The sequence below is a fragment of the Armigeres subalbatus genome, chromosome 1 (genome assembly GCF_024139115.2).
Source record: "Armigeres subalbatus isolate Guangzhou_Male chromosome 1, GZ_Asu_2, whole genome shotgun sequence".
In the NCBI taxonomy this organism is placed as follows: Eukaryota; Metazoa; Arthropoda; class Insecta; order Diptera; family Culicidae; genus Armigeres; species Armigeres subalbatus.
The window spans coordinates 260,692,492-260,701,324 of record NC_085139.1 but is presented as its reverse complement, the minus strand read 5'-3'; the positions used below and the strand labels follow the sequence as shown (position 1 = coordinate 260,701,324).

The 8,833-nt window shown below is 39.3% G+C and overlaps 1 long non-coding RNA gene across 1 annotated transcript; it reads right to left on the bottom strand.

Moving 5' to 3' along the window:
* Positions 1-1,782: 1,782 nt before the first annotated feature.
* Positions 1,783-2,291, bottom strand: LOC134213298 (uncharacterized). Its single transcript, XR_009979428.1, has 3 exons — positions 2,186-2,291; positions 2,008-2,108; positions 1,783-1,955 (listed from the first exon to the last, which is right to left on the bottom strand). It is a non-coding gene; the product is annotated as an uncharacterized LOC134213298 (long non-coding RNA).
* Between the last annotated feature and the right edge of the window lie 6,542 nt (positions 2,292-8,833).

Sequence of the window (8,833 nt, the reverse complement as noted above, 5' to 3'; positions counted from 1 at the left end):
AAAATACATTTGAGAGAGTTAGTTCTGAAAATGTATTGCGAGAGATCGGCTGGTACCTGGTGCTGGGAATTTGGTTTCATCAGTACCCGCTAAGCTGCGGTGGACGACGGAGGTCCTTCGTAGCTTAGTAGGGAAAGCACCTGTCATGCGAACTGGGGTCGGCGGTTACCCTCCAATACCTTTTCCGAACTAAATCTATCACATGTTGTACATATGCATAATCAAGTTTCAGACATAGTAATAAAAATACGGTTCTTCTTTTAGTGCTCTTGTTATCCGACCTGTAGGTTTTCCTTGATGACTCAATATTACCCCTTAGACCTATTGTCTCGTCCAATGCTGATGTGGTAAGTAATCAGTCACTGATTAAGTTTTATTGCCCGGCGCCCCCTTTTCCAATACTTGAATTATATTATGCGAATGATGTGTCTAATAAAACAGAGGTATTTCGTGATTCGATGGCAGGTGTCGAATTTACCCCAACTGATAACATAATAATGATGAGATACATGTGGATGTTTATAATTAGAAAAGTAAACTATTTTTCCGCAACATACACAAAATGATGTCCAATTATGGATCAGAGATGGATTAAATACTGAAAATCAACAAATTATTGTCGAAAAAGCTTATACACCGATACCAAAATTTTACAAACTCATCTCCTTAATGGTGATCAATGCTAATTGTCTGTTTATTATGACTCTTACACGTCTCCGCCAGTTACAAAATGACTAGAAATACTAGAAATCAAACGTTTATTCAAAGTGTGTCGAAATTCTGTCCGATAATCACTTGAAATCAGAGATTTGAAGTGGTGTCGGTTTTACCCGCAGTGTCGGTTTTACCCACAATTCCCTATACCTACTACGAAAGGTTTTCTAAACATTCTTGTAGATACCGGAGCAAATAAGTCATACATTGACCCTCAACATGTAAAGTCAGCAAAAAAAAGTAGAACGTTCTCGGAGACGAGCCAGCCTCGGGCTGAAAGTCTCTTTAATAAAGACAAAAAAAAAAAAACAAAAAAGTAGAACGTTGGGCTTTTGTGACTAATAAGAACGGCAAGTTTTTGATTAAACAAAAGATATTTTAGTTACTAGATAAAGATTGTCGCTTCGGTTCCCTTTGTTCTGCTGTTCGAAACATGTGTGGTACATACCCGTCAAATCGTATGAATTTTCCTTCTGTGACATTTAGCTCCCCTATCGTCGCCAGCAAAAGATGTTCCGGACAGCGACAATCTTTATCTAGTAACTAAAATATCTTTTGATTAAACACGTGGTAAACGCTAATATTTTGTCAGAATCGTTTAGTGATAGTCTCCCTTATTACGTTTTTAAATTTCACACTTTCTTCGATGGCTTGATAGGCTATCATAATTTGTCTAAAATGAACGCCATTATCGATACAAAAAAGCATCAACTTAAAGTGGGAACAAAAATTTATCAATTTTCTACACACAAAAAAAATCGTTGGTAAAATTGAAAAAACGTTGGTAAAATTAAGAAAATTCGTTAGTGATTTTCAGTAGAAAGTATAGGACTGTTAAATTTACCAATGCAAAAAATGTCACCTCGCAAGAACTTTGACAAGAGGAATACTTTCAAGATAACATTTTCCTCTTAAAACGAAAGGTGCTTTTTGCATTAGAATCAACTAGTGATACTTTCAAAACAACAAATTATACCATTCTTAATTTCACTAGCGCATTTTAAAATTAGTTTTGCCGAGAAATAAAACTCAACACATGTTAAATTGATTATTTTGCTTCTATTTTATTATTTCTCTTGTAATTTCCTGCGGTTTTCACATTTATTTCGATTCTATGCATTAGTGTCGCATTTTGGGTGGCAGTTAACTCCATGTTGATGCAGTTTATTACGAGGTTTATTGTTGTTCTGCTTTCCGGGATCTTGTCGCGAATGCTCGGCCTATGTTGAATATCTTGGAAACTAAATTTATTGTTAGCATCATGAACTTTATAGTTCACTATTTGAAACTTACGGATAGAATTAAGCGCAGTCATCGTTGAATTTTTGGCAGTCGGCCGATACCAGATTGCTGCTTGAAGCACTTTTCCGAGGCCAGCTTTGTTTCGTTAACATCTACGGCGATCGATGAATAAAAGACAAAATCATGTTTTAATTTTTAATTGCATAGAAGAAAAACTGAAAATATTTACCTGTGGCTCCATTAAGTCCGTCGATGGTATTTTTGGAGCCCTTTTTCCGTTTTGAATTCAACAGGAATTCTTGAGTTACGAGTTTGACAGCTCGATAAGTTGCCAGAGTATAATAGCCAGTGTTGCCCAACCAGTAAATAAATAGCTCATTTAACAACTTTTTATCTCTTAGACGGAAAGTTTTCGCTTTGAAGGCCACAATATTTCGAAGACAAAAAAACTTTCAAATAAAAAGTTTTGTTCTCGAAGTAAATGTTTCGCTACTCAAAATTACTAGAAATGAGCAACTTTCAAAACGACAGTGCGATGTTCTCAAAAGCACAATTTTTTTTTCTCTGTGTAAATATTTTCCCACATCCTTGAATTCTAATGAAACGAAAGAAAACTTAGTTAAAGTTTGTACCACGGCGAATGGCACCTTTTTGATCGAGAATGAATTAAACCTCACCTGCGGCGTAGTTCTACAACCAGGACTCTACGAGGCACAGAACAATGAAGCCTAGACTGGCCCAGGAAACAAAAAGTTGTCGAATTCCACGGGGCACCCCCCAGAATTGTGTCTTTGGGCGAGAAAATTAATCTCTGAAAATTTCAGCTCAATCGCTTGTTGCATAAGCTGGCGCATTCGATTTGAAGTTTGTATGGGGATTTCATCCAAAATATATAGGAAAATACACCTCCGTCACTCATTCGATCTGGAAATTGATTCTGAATGCTCGATTGACCTCAGAATTGCAAAAACGGCAGTTGGTATGCTACAGAACAATTTCACAGAACATTGTATGATGATTAAATGAACTTTTATATAGGTTTCGGAGTAAGATGCTTTGTATATATGGATGATATAATCATCTTCTCCACATCTTTGCAATCTCATTTACAAGACATTGCAAAAGTGTTGCAAACTCTGAAAGAAGCAAACCTTAAAATTCAATGCGACAAGTCAGAGTTCTTAAGGAAGGAAGTTGAATTCCTTGGTCATCTTGTGACAAGAGAATGAGTTCAACCTAATCCCCGAAAGTTAGAAGCTGTGAAGAATTGGCCTCTTCCCAGAACGCCTAAAGAATTGAAATCGTTTTTAGGAACAGTTGGTTATTATAGACGGTTCATTCAACATTTTGCACATATTGCAAAACCACTTACTTAAAAATTGCGAGGCAATGCCAAATCTTTCGAAATCACACCTGATTTTGAACAAGCGTTCAACAAATTGAAAGATATTATGACCACCGACCTTCTATTATCTCACCCAGATTTCACCAAGCCATTCATCCTAAAGCCCTCAGTACACTGTTTGTCATGATGACAAATATTTGTCAAGTCAGCCTGAAATCCATGTCGATTTCTAATCAGTCTGATAGATGTCCGGATAAACTTGACAAATATTTGTCAACATGACAAACAGTGGACTGCGGGCTTAACTACAGATGCCTCTAATGTGGCAATTGGAGCAGTCTTAGCTCAATCTGTTGACAGAAAGGAACGGCCTATTGCATTTCTTTCAAGAACACTGTAGAAAGCCAAAGAAAACTATTCAGTTACGGCTAAGGAACTTTTGGGTATATATTTTGCTACGAAAACTTTTCGATCATATCTATATGGAAAAGAAATCACAATATATACTGATCACGAACCCCTTACCAAAGGACTTAAACTTACAGATGCGACCGGAAGAGTCACTAGACAACGGTTGTATCTCGAACAGTTTGACTTCAAGATGGTCTATAAGAAGGGTAAACAGAACGTTTTTGCAGATGGACTCTCCAGAATTCAAAACCCGGAACTAAATCTGCAAGAACTGAAAAATGAATGCTTCGAAAATAATATAAGCTACCGACCGCACATTATCGATAAATATAAAAATCAATTGATAATCAAAATTTCCGACGATAACAGAAAAAGTCCTCATTTGAGATGTACCATATTCCCTGGTCAAACTAGACATGTTTTTTAAAGAAAGGAATACACAGATGCAGATCTTCTACAATTACTAAAAGCCTTCCTAGATCCCGGAGCGGTTAATGGAATATTTGCCCCCATAGAAGTGGTAAACACCCAAGTAACCATGGAGCTATATATGCTTGCAAATAATACAGGCATTAAAGCTGACTTAAAGTGGAAAAAGGACCTTTTACGACCGAAATAATGCTTCATTACTTTGACATGTTGAAATAAAACATAACATGCATCGCTGCGTTCGTAACGCCGAACTGGTGTATCGTGTATACTCAATCCAGTTGAAACCCGAAATTGGGTGCTAGCGAAGTTGGATTTTTCTCCCAATCCGTACGTTAAGCCTAACTTCGGAAGTGGTGCGCTGAATAGCGCTTCGCGATATGAAAACAGCGCACCACTTCCGAAGTTAGGTTTAACGTACGGATTGTGAGAAAAATCCAACTTCGCTATCCCCCAATTCCGGTTTCCAACTGGATTGAGAATATCGTTGCTTGACAGTTGATGAATAAATGCATCTTTACATCGTTGAAACCACGGGATGACAAGCTACGCCATCTTTGTCACATCTTTTCTGAATCACCAATACGAGTGCACTGCTAATGCAACATAAACAATTGCGAGGGTGAAAATGATATAAAACGAACAAAGGCATAGACAGTACCTTGTGCAACTAGCATTCTAAATAATTGAGCAAATAAGTTGAACATTCTTAAGTTTGAAGCATGGAATCGAGTGTAAAATTGTTTAATTCGTTAATTTTTTCTCTATTTTCTTATGATTGTATCATGTTGCATTATTAAGTGGTATGGGCGTTTTGCATCATATTCTCCTGTAAAAACGTAAACATTCAAAAGTCACGCACTTACTATTGCAAAATAAATCAGTATTGGGGTAAATTGACACTGGGGGATAAATTTACCCCCCAAAAAAGATCGAACAGGCAAAGCTGTCAAAATCCATAGTAAAAAATATTGGAGGTCGCTCCTCTGGGTGTTGAAACTGATCTAATGCAATCCAGCTTTTTATGCTAGCCATAAATTAACGAGGGGTGAATCGAATTTGACATGTGCTGTGTACAAAATTCGAAGTGATGTTCTGAAATATCTAAGTAGCCATGAACTAGAGTCTACTTGTTAATATGCAGATCTGTGATCGATTACATGCATTAATTAATGCTTGGTGGTTACTTGGGCAGCTGCAAAAAAACTGATTGAACAAAAATAAAAACTCGTGAACTTGTTCTTCGGCTGAAATAGTCGTTTGGTAGAAAGGGCAATTTGGTCAAAATGGACATTCTGTCGAAAGTGTCGTTCGGCTGAATTGGTCATTTTGGATATTTTCACGACAATAACGGGAGAATCTTTTGTATTTCGCCTCAAAAAATGATGAACTTCCCCAGAATTTCTTCAAGTTGTTCCAGAATATTCATTTGAAAATTATTTTCAGATTTTCCACTGGAACTACTTTCAAGTTTCGTGAACTCTTTGTAATCACCAAGGGAAAATGCCGTTTGGTAAAAAATGGCATTTTGCAGAAAGAGCCATTTGGCCCTTAAATGTCCTTTCTGCAACCTACTTTCAGTCGTTCGGCTGAATTAATCATTTTGCCAAAGAAGACGTTTATCCGAATTGGTCATTTAACAGAAAATGCTGGTCGGCTTACTTACTTATGGATCCTGTACACCTCCGGTGGTGCAAAGGGCCGACTTGAAAGATCTCCATCCTGAGCGTTGCCCGGCTATCGCTTTAACCTGTTGCCAGGTTAGATTTCGGTCGACTTCTTTTATTTCTTTATTGAGGCTTCGCCGCCATGAGCCTCTGGGTCTGCCTCTGCTGCGATGTCCCGCTGGGTTCCAGTCTAATGCTTGTTTACAGATTTCGTTTCCGCCCCTACGTAGAGTGTGGCCGACCCAGCCCCACTGACGATGGAGCTCGTTGTTTGAGATCCAGTTGTGAGGCCACTAGGCCCGAACTGCAGCCGTTGAGTGCTCTCCACTGATACACACCATGTTTCGCTAGCGTATAACAGCACAGATTTCACGTTAGAGTTGAAAATTCGTATTTTGGTGCGTTCACTTATCTGCCTGTTTTTCCAGATACAGTCGCCTCTCCACATCTCGATATTGAAGGGACCATCGAGATAAGGAGAGATTGAGAAATGGAAGGAAAATTTAAATGGGTACTAGATTGAAAAAAGCTCGTTGCTATGAAAAACGACAACAAAACAAATGTCATCTCTTGTTGTTCATGTGTTTGTTATTGTCCAAACTTGGTCTAGTAGCCTAGAAATATGAACATATCGACATAGGGAGACAGAATCCTGAACAAAATATTACCAGAACACATCGAGATAGAGAGACATCGAGATAGGGAGGTTATCGAGATGCAGAATACCCAAATGTATGTAGATTGAAGGGACCGAGAAAACCATCGACATAGGGAGAGATATCGAGATATAGAACATCGAGATGTGGAGAGTCGACTGTATTTCTTAAACTCGCAAAGGCAGCCCTTGCTTTCTTGATCCGTGCGCCTATGTCGATCTTGGTACCGCCGTCTGACGCCATTTGGCTACCAAGATATTGGAAGCTTTCAACATTCTCCTCTGGTTGCCCTGTGGCTACTGTGAAACTGAAAGGAGTCACTGTGTTTACATCCAACGATTTGGTTTTGCTGACGTTGATGACTAAACCTGCCGAAGAGGAGCGTCGTTGAGCTTACTCTGCTTATCAGAGCGCCGTTGCGCGAGGAGTGCAACATCATCCGCCATCCGAAGTCATTTAGGTGCTCCATGGTTAGAGGCTGCCATAACAGCCCGCGGTTTGGTTCACGGTCAATCGCATCTACCAGAATCTCGTCGATTACGATGAGGAACAGTAACGGTGATAGAATACATCCTTGCCTCACACCAGCTACGACCCGGATAGGGTCGGACAGGACCCCATTGTGCAGCACTCTACACGAAAAGGCCTCGTACTTTGCTTCGATGAGGCCGATGATTTTCTCAGGAACCCCCTTGCGTCTCAGGGCGCCCCACATATTCTCGTGATTGAGACGGTCGAAAGCTTTTTCATAGTCAATGAATACCAAGTAAAGGGACTCTTGGAATTCGTTGACCTACTCCAGAATGATGCGGAGCGTGACAATATGGTCCACACAGGATCTTCCGGCACGGAATCCGGCTTGCTGCCGCCGGAGAGTCGCATCGATCTTCTCCTGAATCCAGGCTAGGATAATTTTGCACAGAACTTTGAGAACGGTACACAGCAACATAATGCCTCGCCAGTTATCGCATACAGTCAGGTCACCCTTTTTGGGCACCTTCACTAATGTCGAATTCGTTTTTAAACCTGGGTCAGTGCCAACCCGAACCCTGAATAAAAAAACATTTTCAGTTCCATCTGTCATTGGATATGTTGGTGTGCGTAGCATCGTGTTTGTTTTGATTCGAAACATATGATCCAGAACATCCAGTGCACTGGCAGTGCGTTGGCGTTGACTAATCAGATCATGATAAATAAATATGTTTAAGTGCGTGAACTGATTTTTGCGGATAGTGGAATTTACTTTTGGGTGGATATAAACAGGGAAACTGCTCCTGGAATTCATCTCATGGCTCCGATATTCATCCCATCAAAAACAAAGCAATGGAAAGGAATTTGGATTGTTTATTATTTTTGGGATTTTTCTCAGCAGTGAGCACAAATGTTGACAAAGAGATGGAGATCGAAACAGTTCCCCTATTTAATTATATTCAATAATCCTGTGCACATTTTTATACCAAGAATTCCGTATTTTCCGTATTTCCGTAAATTCATCTATTTCTGCAAAAGTTTTTTTTTACGGAGAACACTCAGAAGCATGTAATAAAAATTCTCCAGGATTCGCTAATTTTTTTTCCTCGCTACCTCTCCTGATAAAGGTAGCCTCACACCTCGGGAAAATTTTCCGCCGGATTTTGGGCCCCGTGCATTTTCAAGAATCTCCCAGAGGAATGGCTCAAGGTACTTCCGGGGGAATTTATGTACGAAACTTGCGGAGCAATTCCTGAAGGATACTTCGAGTAAGTTCCTGTATTCTAGAAGGATTTCCTGAAGGAATTATACTGTAGGAATTTCCAAATTAGTTCCTGGAGCAACTTCCAGAGAAAATCCTGGAACAGTATTCGAAGATATTCCTAGAGGAATTTCCAAAGGAATTCATCTCGAAAGGATCCCTTGGAAAAAATATGGAGGAATTATTGAAAGATATCGCCAAAAATTCAAGAAAGAATTATTGAAAGAATTTCTGAAGTAATTTCTGGCAGAATTCCCGAAGAAAATTCTGAAACGCACGAAAGAGAAGTTCTGCATAAGAAATAATTCTATTCGGTATTCCTCAAATATATTTTTCTGACAATTTTGTGTGCGGATTTTGTGAACGGATTTCAAGGGGAATTCCCAAACTACATAATTCCATCCACTGACCTAATTTAGGACATCATCTGTGAGGAAAACTGAATGAACTTATGAATACATAATTTTCCTAACAATTCGGCATCAACATTTCAAAAGCGCGAAACTGCTTTGGTAAACAAGAGCTTCTCACGTCGCTGGTGGGCTAATTTGAGCCCACCCAAGCAATCCAACGCCACTTCTTTCAATCAATGGTGCTAGATGTTGTGGGTGGGCTCAAATTAGGCCACCAGCGACGT